The 22,015-nt window shown below is 46.1% G+C and overlaps 1 long non-coding RNA gene across 3 annotated transcripts in view; it reads right to left on the reverse strand.

The window, feature by feature from the left end:
* Positions 1-21,791, reverse strand: part of LOC146181191 (uncharacterized) — a 55,694-nt gene extending 33,903 nt beyond the window's left edge. Inside the window, exons 1-3 of one of the 3 annotated variants that reach the window (XR_014700425.1) lie at positions 21,607-21,791; positions 17,655-17,809; positions 4,280-4,397 (exon numbers count right to left, since the gene is read on the reverse strand). This is a non-coding gene — a long non-coding RNA (uncharacterized LOC146181191). The remainder of the gene's footprint in view (positions 1-4,279; positions 4,398-17,654; positions 17,810-21,606) is intronic. The other 2 variants (XR_014700424.1, XR_014700426.1) reach the window with 2 other exon arrangements.
* Between the last annotated feature and the right edge of the window lie 224 nt (positions 21,792-22,015).

Here is a 22,015-nt window from a genome sequence, read left to right on the forward strand (position 1 = left end):
GTACAAAGTTTAGCATATTATAATTAAGGCAGGAGCGAAAAGCTACTTTTTAATATGCTGGCAGCAATGTGAGGCTTTTTTCTGAGAACATAATTAGTTTATGAAACACATGTCGCTGTTTAGAATGCTGTTCGGCTCACACGCTGGATACTGACTCGGCGCGTATAAAATATTTGCCAGACTTGTTTCCTAAATGTATGCATTGAGGTATTCGGACGTCTCTTTCTTTCCTACCGTAATGAATGAACAATATACCTTGAATCTAAATTATCAATTGCTGGGACATAGAATTGTCAATTTTACTTAACACCTATAACCGCACACTCAAAGGCGCCATAATATTGCAGAACTGCGAGACTTCATGGCACGTGATATGAGTGGGAAATACACTCACGATGGTCTCATGCAGAAATAGACAGAACATTTTTATTCAATATTCTGAAAAATACCAAAACCTAGGCGCTCGTAAAGTCATACATTATGATAGTACTCATTTCTCTAGAAAGTACCACACTGACACAAATTTTCACTCAGATTGTCGAGGTTTCGACAAGACTCCTAGCTGCTTGTCTGGATTCATTAAGGAGACAGTATAGATTGGATGAGCTGTCTTTCTGATTTTTTCTTCAGAAAACATTGCACATCAAGCAACACTGAGCGATGTATTAATTTTCCGCTCACCTAGTAGCGAATAGTACTTCTCGAGAGAGGGAACAGGAGCTGAGGATGCCTCAACAACCCAATACCGCGATCTCTACATTCCTCCTCTTCTACCTAGGCCTTGTCCTCGTACACTGCTGCTTCTAACGCAGAACTCGAGGGCCCGTTCACCCTCTGGGATCTTGACTGGGAGCTAGAACTGCTTAAGCGGCAGTCAGTCCCAGGTGAAGGCCAGATTACATGCTGACTCCTTCGAAACCTCTCTGACATGGACAAAGAACATTTTCTGAGCATCATAAAATTTCATTGGGAAGAAAGCATCCTCCTAGCATCCAGGAAACAATCACAAGGTATAATTCTACTGTCAAATCCAGGCAAAAATCCTGCACTTCAAAATCTCCACCCAGTTTCTCTAACATCATGACTTGGAAAGATCATGGAACGCATAGTGCTCAATCGCATGGAGGGTCATCTTCAATTCTAGATTGCTTTCCTCCTCATCAAATTGGCTTTCGAATAGGCGTGTATACTCAGGACCTCTGTTTTCTTTTGACGCACGAATTTTACCCTCCGCCCTCTTCACAGATCCAAGCCATAGTGGCTCTTAATGTGTTAGGCCTATCATACCCTTGGCCACGATCCTGTCTTAAACATCCTTTCTCCACTGACTGTGATCCAAATATGTACGGTTACCTCACTGCATTTTTCCACGACCACACGGCCAAGTTCCACCTCCCCGATTCTGTCTCTGATCCTTTACCCCTTACACGTGGTACTCCTCAGGGCGCTACTTTGTCACCCACCCTTTTTTAAGCTTGGAATGACACCCATATCTCGTATTCTAACGCCTATCCCAAACTTAAAGCATATTATATACAGGTGACCTTATTATTTGCTGCACGTCTTGATCTCCTAGAGATTTATAGGAGACCCTACAGCAAGGTCACGATACAGGCACTAGTTATCTTGAAAAAGTAGGGCTATTTCCTGCAGCTGAAAAATTCTAATTGGTGCTGATCGCAGCAAACCGCTATCAAAGGCAGCGTAACCATCTACATTTTTTGTTTATTGTATGATTGTTTTTATTGTTATGTATTCCCTTCGTTCATTTAGCCTTATTGCGTTTTCTTCATTTCATGTTCTATAATTTCATCTATGTATGCTGTACCACTCCCCCCTGTAATGATCTGTAATGCTTATGTGCTTGAGGGTAATAAAATAAATGAAAGCAATCAATCTGACAAAAGGCAGGTCACCCATCAATCGCGTATCTTCCTGACGATCCTTAGTCTTGATATCCATGGGTGAACTACTCAGGCGAAAGTTTCTACAACCGGTAAAATTTACAATCAGCTTATGCATCTAGTTCACCGTATTGTCAGTAAGCACGCCGGGCTACGCGAAGGTCGTCAAAGACATCAGATTGAAGTTGCGCTTAATACATTACACAAGGCTGCCCTTAACACCCCTGTAGATACGTCCACTGAGCGCCTATACTCTACACGGGTGTTGTTGCCCCTGAGAGATTCATACAGCAACATCGATAACAACAAATGGCACGTATTTCTAGCATGAAACAAGAACATTTGATACTTCAGCAAGTTTCATTCTCACCTATCGACCTCTCTATCATTACCCCTTCTTCCTCGCTCGCTGATCACCTCAGAGCAATTCCCATTCGGAAACATGCTGAACCCGATAATAACTCGGGCAGATGTTCCGCTCGCGTTTTCAATCATGTTCATCCTACTGATTCCATGATCTTCTACACAGATGCATAACGAACTAACGTCGGAGTGGCTGCTTACTCAACTGAGAGCTTCAGCGAGGTGGTGAAGCATACCCTCGTTCCTTACATAGATCCTCCTCCTACAGCGAATACCTATATACACAGGATATATCATATACACTGATATACACTATAGGCGCCATTCATACGGTCGCATTCCTGAAGAACTGCAAAATGACTACACAAGGCTGTTACCAAATTACGTCCCAATACTGTCACACTGAAGTGGATTCCTGGTCACGCTGGAATCCCAGGCAATGAGGTAAAGCATCGCCTCGCCCGCGAACGTCATCAGAACTGGGGCCTTGAATTTCCTGGCCTTATCTGCCCACGTGAGACGCTACTCTTCACTACAATAAGAATATATTAGTCACTATGACAACATTAGGGGAACTCTTCGCACACGTCCCCTTCCTAACAAATCCCTCATCAGCCACACAAACACCCATTCTTCGACGTATATAACTAAATAATCTCCTCCCTCCTGCTTGATAGTTCCTACCACTTTGCCTTGGTTACCCTGGCCCAGGATATTCTCGACGGTTACTGATGCGTTAAATGAAGTTGTTTCTCAAAACGGCGCTGCGCAACATCCACAGCAGATCAGCGCCAGGCCTCGACAGGGTGTCGAATCGCGTCCTGAAAAATCTCGACGACACCTCCGTGGAACAGTTAATGGCATTCATCAATGACTACCGGCAGCGCGGCACCCTCCCGCCACAATGGAAAACTGCGAGAATGGTACTAATCCCGAAACCCGGAAAAGCGCCGAGCCTCGACAGCCTCCGCCCCACTTCACTAACGTCACGAGTCGGCAAGACCACGGAGCACGCACTGCTCATTCGCTGCCAAGCCCACGCAGGAAGCGATGATACAACTGAAGCACTACGTGTTTGACGGCAAGACGAGAGACACCAGAGCAATTCTCGGCCTCGACCTTGAAAGAGCATTTGATAGAATATCGCACTCGGCCATCTTACACCAAATATCGCGGTAAAACCTAGGTGTACGCACGTGCAACTACGTTAAAGATGTCTTGACAGACAGGCGAGCTGTTTAGTGCAGGGGACCTTCAACTAGAAGAGAAAACGTAAGGAAGCACCGGCAAGCCTCAGGGCTCCGTCATCTCGCCAACACTGTTCAACCTGGTTATGATCGGGCTAGCAGGAAAGCTACAAGAACTGAAAGACGTCCGGCACACCATATATGCCAACGATATAACCCTTTGGGTGCACAAAGACAGCGACGGTTATATCGAAACGACACTGAAACTAGCAATTGAGACAATAGAGGTATACCTTGTTGGTAGGGTACCCACTTTAAGATCACGTGCTCTCGGACTGTAACACAAATCCGCACGGTGCTAACTCCGGAACCTTCCCGCCGCGGTTGGCCGCAGCTTTGTGCAGACTAAGCCTCGGTAAACAACTCTGGGCCGTCCAGCAGACCCACGAGGTGACGACGAGGCAACACCTCGACGTCCCCACGTGGGAGACCTAGGGCCCCGTAGGCGAAATCTCTGCAGGACTATAAATAAAGTTGTTACCAACCAACCAACCCCCTACTCCATTTACCGTGTACGCTATAGTATAGTTCTTGGCGTGAATTCATGACCCGGTACGTTTTGTTAAAAGAGGTTCCTATTTCAGGCAATTTAATGAAAACTGTGACGTTACTTGTCGTTCAAATGAAATAAACAATGTCTTTGTAAGCAACCGGTAATTACAAACATGATTAGTATAGTGCTAACGCTCTCGAACCTTGTGCTCGAAAATTCCTTTCATCACGTACCCCGTTTTGTGCAAAGGAGCAGAAGTTACTGCTACTCACATGTACCAGCAGCAAAAACCAAGACGACAGCAAAGGCCGACTTCATTTTTTCTCTGTGTGCTTCAATGATGATTGAGGTCCACTTATACCTTAACCCAAATGGGAGTCACACAAATGCCTAGAGGATGATTTATTACATCAGATAAAAAGGAAGCAACTGCAGCACAAAAGGAGTCACTGACTTGCTCTAGCACAGTGATACTCATCATACATTTGAAATCAACGAAGCTCTTTGTACTACAGTTCTCAGAATATTGGCGCAAGTTTAGCACTAAAGCCGCAAAACGTGCTACGCAAAAATAGCCACCTCGAGTTATTGTCCGTTAATACAGCACTATAGAGCAACTGACAGCAAAAGCCTTCTGCTTAGTACCTGTTAATGAATTGTATATAAACTAGCATTCCAAGTGGGGTTCTCATGGATAGCCCTACGAAGTCTACTGGCATGCGTTAGTTACCAAGTGTGTAGAGTGACGGGAGCAACAAACCTTTTCCAAGTTTCGCGTTCATTAGTGTACGTCGTTCTTTACTCCAAAATGGCAGATATAAAGTTTGAACATGCGCTACTCTGGAGAACGTCAACCTGGAGCACATTTTCGCTGAGGTCAATGGTTAGGAAAAAGCCGAGTCTAGCACTATATCCAACACATCAGTTATGCCAAACATATGTTAGCTGAACATACAGAGCATCTTTAATAAAACCAACTTAGCAATGAAAATGCGTCTGTGATATACTGTTGTTCACTACTACATTTACTGGGATTTAGAAACGTTATTAGGCTTTGTAATGTCATTTTTCTTTCTTCTTATGTCTAATAAGGCAGCACAAAAATCTAGCGCAGTACCATAGGGGTACACTTGTATAGAGGTCATGATGCATTCCAATCAGAAGATGAACTAAAGAGTAATATGTGTTCCTTTTCAGAGATTCGTGTTTTAAAAACGTCGAGATATACCATGTGTCGTTCTGTACAGGTGGATTGTACAGCACGGTAGTCAATAAATAAGCCATTGGGCTTAATCGTATAGACCGGCTGAATAGAAGCTTTGTTAAATCGCTGGAAGTGCAATCATTAGATGCGATTATCTGAAGGTGCAGTATTGATTCCACGAATTTTTAGTGGATTGCCTGATTTTCTAGCTTCATTACTCGCGACTCCAACGCCGCCCTTATAAGCAGGAGTCGCGCGTGAGGTCTCATTTCTGAGCGACTTGAACCTGACGGATAGTTGTGACATCGATTGTGCCTTAGGCGTTCCCAGCTAGTGACGCGAAAGCGTGCATGAAACCAGCCATTAAAGCACAAAACATATTTCTGGGGTGGCAGTTATTCAGACACCGAGATCAAGATATATACCAGGTGTGGCAACAAATCCTTCTTAAAATCAATAAACGGTTTGCCTGAAAAAGAACAAAAAAACTGCAGGAATAAACTCAGGTTTCGAGGACATCTGATACGAATCTCGTTTAACTACACAGCTTATAAAATAAAACCCGTTCATAAAGCTTTAATCGTCTCAGTTAAGTTGGTTGTCCTAGCGAAGTTCGAAGCCGTTTGCAAGATGATGCTATATGGCTTTACAAACGAGCATAAATAATTCTGAAGCCCTGCAACGCGAGAAATTGTGATGTTGTTTGCTATACAAAGTCTGAGATGAGCTCAAGAGACTCACAGGGAACTCTGTAAACGCTCCCTGATAACATATTGCACGGCCTAAGACACCATATTTGAACTGTCTGCTCTATTGTGATGTATCCCTCACCTCATAGTCATATCCCTTCGCATCTGCGGAGCCTCCTCGAGCTCAAACTCCTCTCACGAAATATGGATCCCGAACACCACAAAGGCCGTCGCGCAGCCCATGCTTCATATTTTTCCAAACAGTGCTCTACACGCCAGGACATCATTTACACGGATGCTTCACACAATCCGGACATTCCTCACATCTGCACTGCTGTATTCACTGACATTCGCCCCTCAACATTCAATGCCGTCTCCACCTACTGCACTAGCATCGCCGAGGCCGAATGCTTGGCCATTACACTCGCTATTGCGCACATCAGTCAGATGCAGACTCAGCACATCACAATATGCACAGACTCCCAAAGAGCATACAGACATCTACTGCGAGGAACTCTACCACTTTCATCTGCTAAAATATTATCTACTCTGCCTACCCAACCCGATCCCATCACCATCACATGGGTTCCTGGGCACGAGGACATCCTCGGAAATGAGCGCGCTCATGCGTTTGCCCAAGAATTAAGCTTCCGGGTGCCGGTGGATGTCCTCCCCAAACTTTCATTATGCACCCCCATCGAACCTCTTGAGTACAATACGATTGTTCACTACTATCGTCGTTGCCGTGCCACGTACCCGCCACCACATCACACGCTTTCTCACATCGACAGCACGTGCTGGCGACAACTTCAGACACATTCGTTTTTTCCTTCTCCTCAATTTGCCCACATCTTTCACGCCACGGACTTCCCACCATACTGCACCACATGCAACGCCACCCCACCCACTCTCTACCATTACTTATGGGAATTGACACATCCCATCCGCGTTCCTCCCGTCAAACATCCCACCCCCTCCTCCTGGGAGGCTGCCCTTCTAGCCACGCAACCTGCAGATCAGTTGCGGCTGGTCGAGCGGGCTAAGCTAGAAGGAACAGCCAGAGGGCTCCTGGAATAAGAGGTCCTCCTGGGAGTGTTTACATTTTTTTTATTTAAACAAAGTTTTTTCCTCCTCTTCTTCCTCCTATCATGCAAAATAGTTTCCTTCGTCGCTCAAAAACGTAACTAATGGTCAGTTGGCAATAACTAGCATTTCCCCTGCGCCAAGCTGCGAGGCAAACACTTTCTGGGGGGCACTTTTGACCACTAAAGTGCGATGAGGCTTAAGTACCTGTTGCATGATGGTCTGAAGGCCTCCACAACGGCAACTTTTTCTTTTTTACACTTCCATCTTCCTCTACGATCGTGGCCGCGACTATGAGAAATTACAAGCTTTTGCTTTAACATTTTGGGGGCCGACAAGCTCTTCTTTTATGGGTATGACGCTATAGTATAGGCACACCACCCCACATTTAAATCCCCGCTTTAATGAAGCCGTATGAAAGGAGGAGGCGGAAGATGAGAGGAAAGGCAGGAAGCGTAACCCGTAAAAGCAACCGGTTTGCTACCCTGCCATGGGGGAAAGGGATGAGTGAATATAAAAGGTGTGCGAGAGGGATGATTGAAGTTAGTACAGTCACATAACAGACATACCACATCACATCACGTCACAGGCCATATCACATAATATAACAGTAAACTTAGGCCATGTGCTTAGGCTTAGGCCATTAAGCCATATGCTTTACATAAACCGGAACAGTGCCTGGGAGGCCTCCACCGCAGACGATAGCCGTGGCCAGGGACCTAAACTCAGTCAGTAATTTCAGTCAATGGGCGTCCATGTAGATGCTGCAGCGTATGGCACAAACACTGTCTTTCCTCACTGTATATGGGGCACTCACAAAGAATGTGGCCTATAGACTCGTTGCACCCACAGTTTGTACATGGGCTGTTTGCCATACCTATCATAAAGGAATACGAGTTTGTGAATGCTACGCCAACCCACAGGCAGCACAGCAAAGTTTCCTCGCGTCGGGGTAGGCCAGGTGGAAGCCGGAGCTTCAGGTCAGGGTCCAGGAATTTTAAGCGGCAGTTTGCAAACTGGCCAGAATTCCACAAGGCGAGTTTGTGTTCCCAAGCAAGTGCGCGGAGCCTGCCCGCTGCGTCTGCTCGGGAAAAGGGAATCAACACCCAATCGCCGTCTTGGTGGGCTGTTCGTGCGACCGTGTCCGCCCGAAGATTGTCCGCTATGCCGCTGTGTCCTGTATGTCATTGGAAGATGATGTTACGTCCTCCATTAATCGTACAGTGATGAATTTGTCGTCATTCCGCAACGAGTTGTTCATGGACTTTACGGCGAAGAGCCGCTTTTAAGGCTTGCAGGGCTCCTTTTGAATCAGTGAAAATAGACCACCGCTGAGGGTTCTGCTGACTTATATGCCTAATTGCGAAACGAAGAGCGGTTAGCTCTGCAGCTGTTGAAGTCTGGTGAATTGTCCTAACTCTTATTTCTGTAATCATTGAGGGTATGACCATGGAGCCTGAAGAACTCACGGCATTCACTGAACCGTCGGTGTAGACATGCAAACGAATTGCATGGTGCTCTTGGAAGTATTCAAGAGTGATTTGTTTTAGTTCTATCGGTGATAGCACGACCTTCCTGATGCCGGGTATTGAAAGAAGCACGTGTGGAACGTGCCTGCGTGGTCTAGGGGTAACATGAATGCAATGGTCCTGGCAGGCTGATTCTGATATCGCCCTCCCATGTGAAGGAGAGGCCCGAGTTAGCCGCTGCGGTCAGATGTAACATCCAGCAACCTTATGTCATCATTTAGTTTAAGGCACAACATACTACACCACTGATAACGTCATCAAATTGAAGCGTTACGTACGGACGGAGGCTATCCTGGCCGCGAGCATGACGTTAAAGACTTTCGCCTTAAATATGCATATTACTTAGTGTAATATCATTCGAGGTTCCAACTGACCACCATTGCCACTGCATCACTCCAGCGCCGGACGTGTCGTCTTTTCAGAACTGTCTGCATGTTTTTGCACTCAGTTTCTTTTTCTTAGTGAAGAAGCATCGCGTTTTGACACGCTGCAGGTCATCAGAAAACGATTTTGTTTTCATTGCAATACCTTAAATGACTTATCGTTCTCGGCTTTGAAGTTCTCAGTAGAACAGACCACCGAGCAGCGATAATTCAAAAGGCAACTATTGAGTTCAGTTAATTACCAACATTATTATAAGCTTTTTGTAGCAAACCTGACCCGCCGCGGCCTAAAGGCATTTATGCAATTTTTTTCCTATTTTTAATTCGCTATTTTCAGCAATTTTATAACGTCTGCTTTGAAACACCCTCTACATCATACAGCTTCCAAAGTCAATTCACCTGGGTCGCTACAGCCGAGATCGAAGGCGGTTTAGAAACACGTGCCAGCAACATCAATTATTAAGTGGACACTGAGTTAGTAGAAAACATTTTTCTGTTAACTTTGAGTTGCAAACCCGAATAAAACAAGAATATGTTCATGACCATCGTGTGCCTCATAATTTATTGTTCATTGCCATTAAGTTTTTTACTACTGATCTATTTAAATATGATTTACTTGCGTAGATTTTGCTGAGAGGTAAAACGCTTCTTTTATAAAAAATATATATCATCTCGTTCTTTCACAGCCGTGAACCTCAGCGAACGCTGCTCTTGGCATCATCCTTCGCTCTTCTGCTCATTTTGTTTACTATGTACTGCGCCCGAACACAGGCTTGCTGGCGTTCCTGCCTCTGCAGGTTTTACTTCGCAAGATTCTAGTTTAACACTCTGCCAATTACGTTGACCGAAACGGTTTGGACGGTTCTGTGGCCGTGGGGCCACCTGTGTTAGAGGCATGGGGCCTCTGAGTACAAAGAGGTGCGTGGTTGCACGAGGTCGAAGTGATCACTCCCGGCATCACGTTCACCGCTTTCCAATTGATGTGAGAAGTTTTATGTCTGATGACCTTGCATGAAATGAGACGTGATGAACTGCATTTAGTGCTTTTAACTGGTTGAGTGGTTCGGGAATAAAGAGACACTGCAGCGGTTTTGAAATGTGTGAATAATATAGATGTTTGAAGTAGATTATTTTTTATCATTTCTGTGAAGTTATTTTTTTTATTATGCATGAAACCCCTGAGCAATCGGCGACTGAAAGCACGCAGCTCAAATTTCCCGCGCACCGCGAGACTGCTACAGAGGAGAAGCGTGTAGAGATAGCCTCGCTACTTCATCCGTTGGGATATCACTGAGCGGAGCCAGGCATTCAGAGTAAACAGAAGAGGCTTTCGGCGTGCGCTGTTCCTCGTCTTGCGTGCGTTGCGAACGTACCAAATACATCAGCTATGTGTTGTGCACCTGATACAACCTGCACGAACAGCTGTGGACGTGACGATCAATTCATTCTTTAGGTTAAAAACTCGCAGCGCAATGCAGCATATCTGAGAAGGGAGATAAATTGAAGCAGGGGGGGGGGTGGAAGGGGGGCTAAAGAAGCACTCTACTCGAAGCATTTTTGTGACTGTGACTACATGCAGTTTGTTCCTAAAGCAATTTCTGTAGGGCTTTGACAAAAAAGGCACGACAGAACCATGACGCGTTTCCTTCTATTTCAATGCACAAAAGAGTCAGGGCAGTGACCATGTCCTAGAACCCCGGTTATTAAAGGAAGAAAAAGGAGATAAGGGTGTGAGGACTAACTTCGTAGTTCCATTACTTTCTGACTATTCAGGTCTCATTTGCATGTGAACCGTTGTGTTTAGCGTTGATTGTGATCCGTTCAAGGGGTGCAATTTCGCGAACTGACGGGCAGCCAGCCTCTGCGCATGGTGGTATTCGAGTGTCTCGTTGTTGTTGTTTTTTGTGGCGCAAAAGTTCCGCTCAACGAATTCTGTGCTAAGCACTGAGAACTCGCAGATGAATAATAACAGCTAACTGCTGTATCGCAGCTAGGTTGTGAAGGGTTTGCGAGATCCTTTCCAGCGCGGCACGTGCCTTATATGATCTTGCAAACCTTACGGGAGCGTTATTAGAAGATAAAGTGTGTACCCTCAGCTGGTTATAGGCGCATACAGGTAAGCAGCGCACAGAGTGATGTTTCCTTCAATGCTTCCAAGCAAGCAATCATCGAAGTGGTTCATATATGGCCTTGTGATGTTTCACCTGGTTCTGCCTCATCATTTTACATAGCCCTGTCTTGTTTGGGGATGCAAAGAAAGTTAAAAATGAAAACGACGAGGCTCTTCTAACGAAGCATATTTCGTAATATGGTTTTCTCATTAAGTCATGGGTGAGGAGGCGCTGCAGATTGTCTTTCATATACCTCAGCCATCAATTTCTTAAACGTGTATTGTACGACTCAAGCAGCTTTCTGCGCGCATTTGACTGGGTCTCCAGCAGTCAGTGCCTCGCATGCATTCCAGAGCTCGACAACCACGCTTATTTTATTGTTCATTTCTCTGATGGCAGCTGTGTACTGCTTCACCCTTTCTATAAAATGCTTCGTTTCCCCAAGGTACGACGACTGGCACTCAAAGCAGAATTTGGTACACCAAGCCTTGATCCATTTTTTACATCAATAAACGTTCAGACAAGGCGAGAGGCCAGAGACGAAGGTAGTCGGCTTGGGCATTGATCACTGTCCTTCTTTCGGAAATATGCGCGCCGAGGGTTTGCTGACGGCCGTTAGTTTCTGCTAATAATGAAACACACTACTTTCTAACCAAAGCAAGTTTTTATTCGAAACCGACACTCTCCACAACAGAAGTGCTACCTCGTGTTTGGGCGCATCTGGTACGGATGCATGCTGTGAAAACCCCGATGATCATTCGTGTGAAAATGACATGCCATAATGACATTCACACAGCCGCAGAGAGCTGCGATCAGCACACAGCGCAGCAAAGGAGCCGTATCAGCAGCTTCCCCGCTCCTCAAAATGTCGTCATGCGACGTCTGGTCCAGTCAGAGGCGGCTCGCGAACCGTGATAAGCCCTGTCGCGCGGTCTTCATATTTCTACTGAATAAAGGCTATCTCTGCTTTGTTCTGCCTAATTTCAATCTATATTCGAGTTCCCTGCCTGAAAAACTGTGGGTTTCTGTTGAAAGCGAAATTTTTGCAAAACATGCTACAGTGTCCCTTTAAGTTGCACGCGCACAACAGCCGTGCTTTATCTCTACAGTTATAATGGTCCCGATAGCCAACACTTACTGGGCACGTAAGTGCGGTGTGCGAAAATTCCATCATGTGTCCTAGATGCTGTGAGTCGCATAGCGGCGACATTTGCCGCGCGATTGTTCTGGAGTGCGCCAACTGCCATGGCCCTTATGACTTCTCCTCAAAAAGTTGCCCCCGCTTAAAGACAGAACGGGCAGTGCTGAAGCATATGGTGCATGATCAATCTACACACAGACAGGCCGCTGCTAAGGTGCGACGGCGTCGTTCGCGTCGCGGAAGTTCATCTCAGAAAGCAGTTAATTTTTATAGCAAGGCCTCGAGCACTCCTGCATCTCGTCCTACTCCTATGCCTACAGTTTTAAATCAAGGGACCTCGACGGGCGGTGACTCTGTAGGTGCTGCCTCAGACGTTAACTGGCCAACGCTATCAAAACCTTCCCCGTCCGCTGGGCCAGGAAACGTGCCGTGAACCGAATGTCCTGCACCTACTGCCGAACCAGAGAAAAGTCATGATGTGGGGCATTGCCAGGACCTACAGGTAATTGCCACTCTCACGTCCTTGGCGAATGCAATCCGCGCTGTGCTACCTAGTCTGCACACCCCAGCAGCACAGAATGCGCTGCAGGTTCTGGACGCGCTAACACCAATTATAGCAGCTCTACAGTAGCAGCCACAATGGCTCCCCCAGAATTAACATTTGTAAAAAAACTCAAGGACGCATCAATTTTTCAATGAAATGCTCGTGGACTTCAGTCCCGAATTGCAGATATTCGACAATATTGTTACTTAGCTGTATTCGCTGTTCGTGATGAGGATGAAGAATGCAACAGACTCGGAGAAGACGACGACGCTGAGTGTTGTGAAATCGGTGCCCTCATCAACGTTAGTTGTGCGGACAGCTTTGGGACTGTAAATCTTCCACGTAACATCTCTTGGTGGAGGTGAATCTATTCGATCCTCTGTCACAACCTGGATCTCCGCAGCGGCCGCCACATCGGAACCACTACGATGACTACCGACGCCTTTACCTCTACAGCCGCCACCCCTGCTGTTGTAATGGCCCACCCCCGTGACCCCGGAACCTTCTGCGGGACCGAGGACGTCGACGTAGACGACTGGCTAGCCCTATACGAGCGCGTGAGCAAGCACAACAGGTGGGATTCCACGCTCATGCTCGCGAATGTAATATTTTACTTGGCTGGGACCACGCGGGTGTGGTTTGAAGCCCATGAAGACGAGCTAACATCTTGGGATATTTGCAAACAGAAGCTGCACGACCTATTCGGAAAGCCTATTGGCCGCCACATTGCCGCCAAAAAAGCGCTCGCCTCTCGCGCCCAAACGTCTACGGAGTCTTATCTCACTTACTCTACTCACTTACTCTATGCCGCAAAGTCGACCAAGGCATGCCTGAGGAGGATAACGTCGGCCATATAGTAAAAGGCATTGCCGACAATGCCTTCAACCTCCTGTTGTGCAGGGATTGCTCCACCGTGGACTCTGTGCTACAGGTGTGCCGACGTTTCGAGCAGGCGAAACAGAGGCGCATATCTCACCGTTTCGACCGGTTGCCGAACACGGCTGCTAGCTCCTCCTGTATCGATATCCCGACTCCTCGACCGCCTGCTAACGACAACACTTTGACACGCATTGTCCACCAAGAGCTTGAGGAAATGACTCCCGCGGCCTCGCTTTCGCATACGCCCGACAAAACCCTGGCTACCATATCACTTATTAAGGCTGTTGTTCGCCAAGAGGTTGCGAATGTGGGCCTCCCTTCTACCAGCACCACCGACACCACGGATTCAGGACCTGCCCCTCCAGTAATTGCTGCCACTCAACCAACGCAGGTTTCTCGCCCCGATATCGTTACCGCAACCCAAATGAATGGCGTACCCACGACAATCGCCCCATCTGTTTTACTTGTTCTCGCGTTGGCCACATTTCCCGCCACTGCCGTAGTCGCTGGTACACGCCATCTCGACAGTACGCCTACGTTGACCGCCGCGGAGACTATGCCCCTCGCTATTCCCCACCTCGCCCCGACCAGACCCTTGCTGACCCCGGTTCCACTGTCCGTGCTGCCAACCGTTCGCCATCTCCGCAAGCACGACGTTCGCGTTCTCCTCTTCCTCGCCGCAATTCGCCACCGTCATATTCTGGCCACGTACCGGAAAACTAGCCAATGCAGCCAATGCCAATGACGCTGCATTTATGACCCGGACCGAAAGACCTCTGTTGACCCCTGCCCTACAAAATAACCATATCGACGTCCTTGTGGATGGAGTTTCTGTTTCTGCTCTAATTGATACAGGCGCCCAACTGTCCGTTATCAGCTACTCATTTCGCCGTCGCCTCAAGAAAGTCCTTACGCCAGCCGTCTCGTCCAAAGTTCGCGTCCCCAATGGTAGCTCTGCTGCCGCGATTGGCATATGTACGGCGCAAGTTACCACTGCTGGCCGTCATGCCCCAGTGTTGTTCACCGTCCTACAGGAAGGCCCCAAAGACGTTATCCTTGGCTTGACTTTTTAACAGCCCACTCTGCCCTCATTGACTGCTCTACCGGCCTACTTCGCTTGGACCTTCCGCTCTGCTCTGAAGACCCCTCCTGCTCACCCCGCCTTCGATCAGCACAATTTAGCCGCCTTCCTCCTGAAACTGCCGTTTACGTCGCTATGTCGCCATTTCCACCCGTCCCAGATGGCGATTATCTCGCTTGTCCCATTACTGATGTCATGCTGCAGCGGCACGTCACCCTTCCTCATCTAATTGTGCACATCTCCCAGAACCGCACCACTCTCCCTGTCCTTAACTTCAGCTTTTCAACTCAAGTTCTGCCCGAGAGAATTTCATTAGCTGCGCTGTCCCCGATTACCGATTGTGCCATTTCAGCTCTGTCTACAGATCATACAACTGCCGTCCCTGCCAACAACCTCTCGTCGTCCACATCGCGCCCTGATCCGCTTAACAGCATGATTGCAGCTGATCTGCAACCTGAATTCGCCGCTGTGTTACACAAGCTTTTGTTTACCTACAGTACCCGCCCATTGGGTCAAACGACAGTTGTCACCCACCGCGTTGACACCGGTGACGCCAGTCCTATTCACAGGCGGCCCTATCGCGTTTCGCTTGCCGAGCGACACGTCATTCAAACGGAGGTCGAAAAGATGTTAGCGAACGACATAATCGAGCCTTCCAGTAGCCCCTGGGCATCTCCTGTCGCGTTGGTCAAGAAAAAGGATAACAGTTGGAGATTCTACGTTGACTACCGTCATTTGAATAAGATAACCAAAAAAGATGTATATCCTCTTCCGCGCATTGACGACGCGCTTGATAGTTTGCACGGAGCCACCTACTTTTCATCCATCGACCTTCGTTCCGGCTACTGGCAGATTTCTGTCGACGAGAGAGACCGTGAAAAAACAGCGTTCATCACCCCTGACGGCCTTTATCAATTCAAAGTCATGCCTTTTGGCCTATGTAACGCCCCTGCAACTTTCGAACGGATGATGGACTCATTGCCGCGCGGCTTCAAGTGGACGACTTGTCTTTGCTACTTAGACGACGTCATTGTTTTCTCGTCCACTTTTGACAACCACCTCTCTCGCCTTTCTACCATTCTCGAGCTATTCCACCGCGCCGGCCTTCAACTCAACTCAAAGAAATGCAGTTTCGGCCATCGGGAAATCAAAGTGCTTGGTCACTTGGTTAATGTTTCCGTTGTTCAGCCTGACCCTGACAAGATACGTGCCGTCAGAGATTTTCCCACTCCGCGTTCATCCAGCGATGTCCGAAGCTTTATTGGCCTATGTTCCTATTTCCGACGATTCGTCCCGAACTTCGCAGTCCTTGCTCGTCCGCTCACCCAACTCCTCAAGAAAGACGTTTCGTTCTATTGGGGGCCTGAACAAGTTGCAGCTTTCTCAGAGCTTATTGCTGCTCTAACTACGCCACCAGTCTTGGCCCACTTCAACCCTTCCGCCAAAACTGAACTCCGTACCGACGCAAGTGGCCATGGAATAGGAGCTATACTCGCTCAGCGACAACACGGCCGTACAAGGGTGATTGCGTATGCCAGCCTTGCGTATGCATGGCTGCAGTATCCTTTCGGAGTAATCTTGGAGCCCAAGAAGAGAAAATCTGTCGCAGCTTCCACTTCTTGTCCCTTGATGCTCCAGGACTTGATAGGGCAAAGCGACATGATCTTTGTCTTTTAAATGTTCAGTTTAAGCCTAATACCGATGTCAAATTCCTTGTATTTTCATTACAATGTCACTGCGTTTCCCAATCATTAAAAGACTGCGCTAGCTGCTAAACATAACTGACCGGTTAGGGGATACCGGACGCTGAACCGGTGACTGTTTGGACCCAGTTTGCATTGAGCCGCGCCTGCGCAGTTTTCCAACTTTCTCTAAGAACGTTGATACTGCGTTTTCCTGCAGACATCTCTCCAAAGTAGTGCCGGTAAAGTTTAATCTCAATCATCATGGTCTTCGGTGAAAAACCTCTCTGTGGAGTTTCTGTTGTACTTTCGCATGTGTGGATGAAAAATATAGTAGCATATAATTTTTTTCGAGTTCGGATATGCGCATGCACACGCTGAGGGCTGTTCGTTTTATGTAATGCGCACTCTAAATAGGGAAGACGGGTATGGGTCTAGTTCATTATTGTTGCATATCATACCTGAGATGATGGTCCATGGAAGGTTGTTTTTTGAATCAACAAAAAATACCGAAACCAATGATATTGCTCTCGAAATATTCCTTCCCGGGGGAAATGCAAATGTTCTAAACATTCTCGCGTTTTATTTCTTATTTTCTATACATTTTTGTATAAATCTACACGTGATACACACTAATTTATTATTTTTTTGTTCAGCGTGCTCTGTTATTTGCGTGCAATGTGTTCGACGTAACTTGAGAATGGAATTAAAACATATTTTTGCACTGTAACAGCGTGAGACCAGTGACCCTGTTTTTTTCTTGACGGATTGCTCGCCACACCATTTTGCAATTGGCTTAATTAGATAGCTAACTGAAGTTGTACTCACATGGTACTTTTTAATATTTTGCGGTCTTTCTTACAGGCAGAAAACACTACAAAGTATGAGGTGCGTTGATGGAAGAAATTGGTTGACTATCAAATATTTTGCACAATTAATCTCAGCTACAAGTGTTAGGCAGAATGTAAAAGCTTCGAGTAGACACTTTGCATGACGGCGAAATACATTTTATTGTCTCCATCTAGTTGCAAGTGTTCGCTCAAGTTATAATAAATACCCTGATTATAATCGTATTTTGCATCTATCCGAGATTCTCGTGTTCTTTAATTGCGAAAGTTATATGCCTTGCGCTTTGAATGCGGTATTTACGGCAGAGCGCCAGGCGTGTGAGGTGGTAATTTCAGTCGCGTTTATATATTTATCTATTTATTTGATTCCTGAAAGGCCCCTGGTATGAGGCCTTACATGAGGGATGGGCATGACAGTAAAACAACAACGGTCTAGATGGCGTTTTAAAATGGATGGCGTTGATAGACTTTACCTTGGTGAAGATTCGCAGCAGAGGGAGGTTTGCTTTGCAGTTGATGTTGAAAGAAATTGCAGGGGTGTGCCAAAATATGCTTAGGTGCAGTAATTATAAAGAATTGCGAGTTCTCCCACACACTTCCTGAATTCGACCGAAGACCAATTTATTGCCTATATATATAAAAGGCGAAATAACCTAGGTTAAATGTAGCAGCGTCACAGAGGGAAATTCATGAAGATGACGTTTGCCGCACAGCGCAAGAGGGTGATTAAGTTGAACTTATCAACACTTCTGCACGCTGCGCTATACGGAGACTCACAAAGAAGGAGGAAAACTGACGTAAACACGACAGCCGCAATTAAGGGGCGCGCTTGTTTGTGTACTGTGCTGTTGTTACGTGCGCTTGTCCTGTGTACGTCAGTTTTCCTTCTTGTGTGTCTGTGTATAGTGTAGCACGCAAGTTTCTTGAAATCTTAAAACACTAGCCCCATCGCTACTTAAGTTATAACATGTTGTAAGCAGTGATGCAGCGTGAGGGTGCTGAAGTTTTAAATGAGTCGTATTCGGCTTCGACGATAGTATAGTACTCTCGAGCTTTGACCAAGGAAGCTGATCTGATCAAATGTGTTTGGGATTCCGGGGAAGACTTCATTTCATGTTTCAGGCGGACACGCTTCTATTAAAGGCTCTCTCCACACTACCCATGCGCTGAAATTTTCTTTCCACATTACAGTCGTGCCTCAAAAATATTTGAATCCTTAATATTTGTAACTAAAGACTTCGCTACACAGATCAATATTATCTTGTGCCTATTATCTTTGGGAAATTTATGGAATAATATCTCCCCTTCTTTGCACCACGAAAATGCCACAAAACTTGAATAGAATAGATCCCATGCCCACCTATTTCCGGAGCCGGTAGCAGCGTGCGTAGTGTAAAAGATAGAGCTGAGACGGCTTCCGGTACGAGCGACTACATAATGCCACGGCACTCTGAGCGTGTTTCTAACGTTATGCAAAGCGCCCACGAAGCTATAGCAGGTATGCGCGCGAATTTTGGGGTTGGCGCTTAAGCACGCTGGTTGCGTAACGAAGGCAAATACAACTTAGCCTCGGGTGCATCCAACAGGCGCGTTACTTGAAGAGAAAAATTGGCAAATAAAGTACTTTCGTCTGACTTTTTTCAAGAGCGATGCTGATCAGTCATGCTAGAAAGGTCATATTGTATTCTAGTACACATGCCAATCATGAAGATTATAATGCATTATCCCCTTAATAGTAATACTACTATTGAACCAAATTAGGCAAATTAGGCCTTCATGCTTTTCACGTACAGTGCAATGTTGCGATCTTGAGGTAACAGCGCGTAAGGTGGACGGGAGCACAAGATTAGAAGACGACAGCGCTCGTTGTGTCGTGTTCTAATCTTGTGCTCCCGTCCACGTTACGCTCTGTTACCTCAAGATGCATAACTAACATGCCCAAGCTGCTATTCTAGCTAATGTTGCGATGCCGTCGCCATTTGAGTATTTTATCAGGAACGTGTTATCAGGCTTCTGGCTATACAATGCCGCGCGTAGCGACGCCATTATATAATGTGCAATTTGTGAATGTATTCCGCGAGTTTTGAAGCATGCATTTTTTATATTCAACATTGAGAGCCATTTCGTCGCTGAACACAATTTAAAAATGTGGCTCAGCCTCTCATTTAAGAGTTGATTTACGCAATATGATTAGCGTTTTAAGGTAAAATTAGCTATGAATATTAGTTAGATCTGCATGGAATCAGTGGGCGCGGAGCCTTGCGCCATATATAGTGCTCTAGGTATCTTTTCGGTATGAGAAGAGATTTTATTCCCAAACGCTTGAGCACTCGAATTACTGTGAAGTACTGGAGGGAGTGCCGCCCTCATTCTTCCCCCGGACTGCCAACGACTGGAACGGCCTTCCCCGAGAACTTGCTGCTATCACATGTCCATCTTTATTTCTTGAACAAATCACACGTGTACTTGCGCAGTGAAAATCTTGTATTTTTATAACTTACTTACACAGATATGTTACCAATTCTGTTTTTCATTTCTGTGCGCACCACCCCTTATGTAATACCCTCTAATGAGGGTCTTTAAGGTATTAAAGTGATGTGATGTGATGATGAGCTGTAGACATTTAAGACATATTCCAGCTGTCTTACTGAGAACAATGACCTCATAGGGAGTTTCCTCTGCACATTCTTTGGCATGATAATACGTCAGTCCCGTCAGTCCTGGTCATAAGAAATGTGATGTTTTTTCTCATCAGTTCAGTTCAGTTCAGTCGTTCAGTCGTGTCCGACTCTTCGTGCCCCTATGGACCATGTCACGCCACGCTTTCCGGTCTCTCACTATCTTCCTAACATCACATAATTTTTTCATCCCCCATTATCGTAAATCCACTGTTCAGCGCACCGGTTGCTACACCCATTTCTTGCAAATTTAAGGCTCCTAAGCTTGTCGGTATTTCCCACCCCCTGTCTGCTCCTCTTCGGCAGAATTTCTCGGCAACGAGTTTGCTACCTGCATGGCCTATTGTAGGCAACCTGCCCGCTTCAACACTGAAGTCATCCCGCTAGAATATAATTCTGTTATGACATCAGCACACTATTTTCTATTTCCAAATGATCAAATTCTTCTCTGGATACCAGTCCGTACTTTTCTTGTAGGCGTTGGCCCCTTGCAAACTGTTGACGATCGCTGTCGAAGCTCACAGAAGGTTGTGCAGATATCACGCCAGCCGCCCCTCTTCAATCTAAACAGTGAATAGTGCGGTCAAATGCTTCCCTAGGAGGTTTGCTGTAGCGCGGTGCACGAAATTTCACAGCTTTCTTTTATACGCATCCTTGATTGATATCGGTTGCTCCTTTTCTGAGGATCGCGCCTGGAGTGTCAAGTTTCGTTTGGATGTGGGTGACGCAAAAAAAAATATTTATTCGTCAATCATTCATGTCTATAACGTACGTAATACCCTCATTGATGTGCAACCAACAACGGCCGCAGCACCTGGGTATCTCATAGAATTTACAATGCACACTTTTATACAGCAAAAAAAAAAAAAAAAAAAAACCACCCGAGAAACATGATCTGTTTCGCGTCTTGGGCACCACTATCTTTATTTGACGTTTTGAACCGTATGAGTCAAACTAAAATCCGCCCCGCCACATCATTTCTCAAGTTGGCAGATTGAACTTAAAAAAAGTTACACTAATGTCGTAGTTTTAGTGGATTTTTTACGAGTGCTGTGTCTTTTCTGTAATGTTCGATGTCGCTGTTAAGGAACTCTGAGATATTTTAATATTACGTGATAGGGTACGCAATTCGTTCTGTCGAAAGAGAATCACCGTTGCAGCCATATTAAACCAAAATTGAGAAACGATATCAGAAAACTTGGCACCGCCATCCGGCGCCCACCTGATCTAATAGAAGCCTGATATACCGTTTGCGGACACTAGCCTAGATGGCATTGAAATGCGTCAGCACAGGACAGAAGTGCCACTTGGGACTACACATAATATGTATCTCCATCTACAGCAGCAAACATAAAAAAAAATCATAACTTATCATAATTATGTGAGGCGTCATCTCTCCTCAGCTCTATGTTTAAAATTTTGTTAACATCTGGTTCTGTATTCCGAATTTCTGTCGCTTTCGGAGTGTCGCTATCTCACGTGACCGCGAGTGATCTGATTGGTCGAAACGCCGGAATCACCACGGAACCCGAAGGGGTTGCAGCATCATGTTCCGGCGTTTCCACCAATCGGATGATTCAAGGTCGGGGAGTAGGGACACTTTTCATAACAAAACAAACTAGGATTAAGGGCCCATGGAGCATTTATCCCAAATACTTTTAAACATAGGGGATTTACTATTAAGCGCTTAATGGGGCTCCTGGAAGTACGAGTACTATTAGTGGAAGTTCAAGAATTAGCACTGTACCTGAACTCTATCAAAGTGCAGATGAGACTTTTGATCATGTGAGAAAAAGCGAGTGCTGACGTTGCTCGAGTGCCTCCGTTACAAGGATGGAGTCATCCCTTTTGGCTGTATACGTTGACAAGAACTGTGCTGTATAACATCGATCACGCGTATCCGAAACACTCGACTGGTTGGCTGTGCAGCAAATACGTCAAATTTAACGCTTCTGCTTCATTCGGCACATGTGTCTGTGCTATTCGCATACATTTACAGACGCACTGGAATGCAAGCAATTTTAGTTCTTTTTGTCGTTTGCTTAGAATTTTACTTTCCTTCCTCGGTATAACTGCTCGAGCATTCTAGATGAGGATCAGCGACATTGTACAATGGGCATTTACATTTTTATAGAGATATATCACCTATGCGGTTC

This window comes from Amblyomma maculatum, chromosome 8 (genome assembly GCF_055883805.1).
Source record: "Amblyomma maculatum isolate TAMU_Amacu chromosome 8, ASM5588380v1, whole genome shotgun sequence".
Classification (NCBI taxonomy): domain Eukaryota; kingdom Metazoa; phylum Arthropoda; class Arachnida; order Ixodida; family Ixodidae; genus Amblyomma; species Amblyomma maculatum.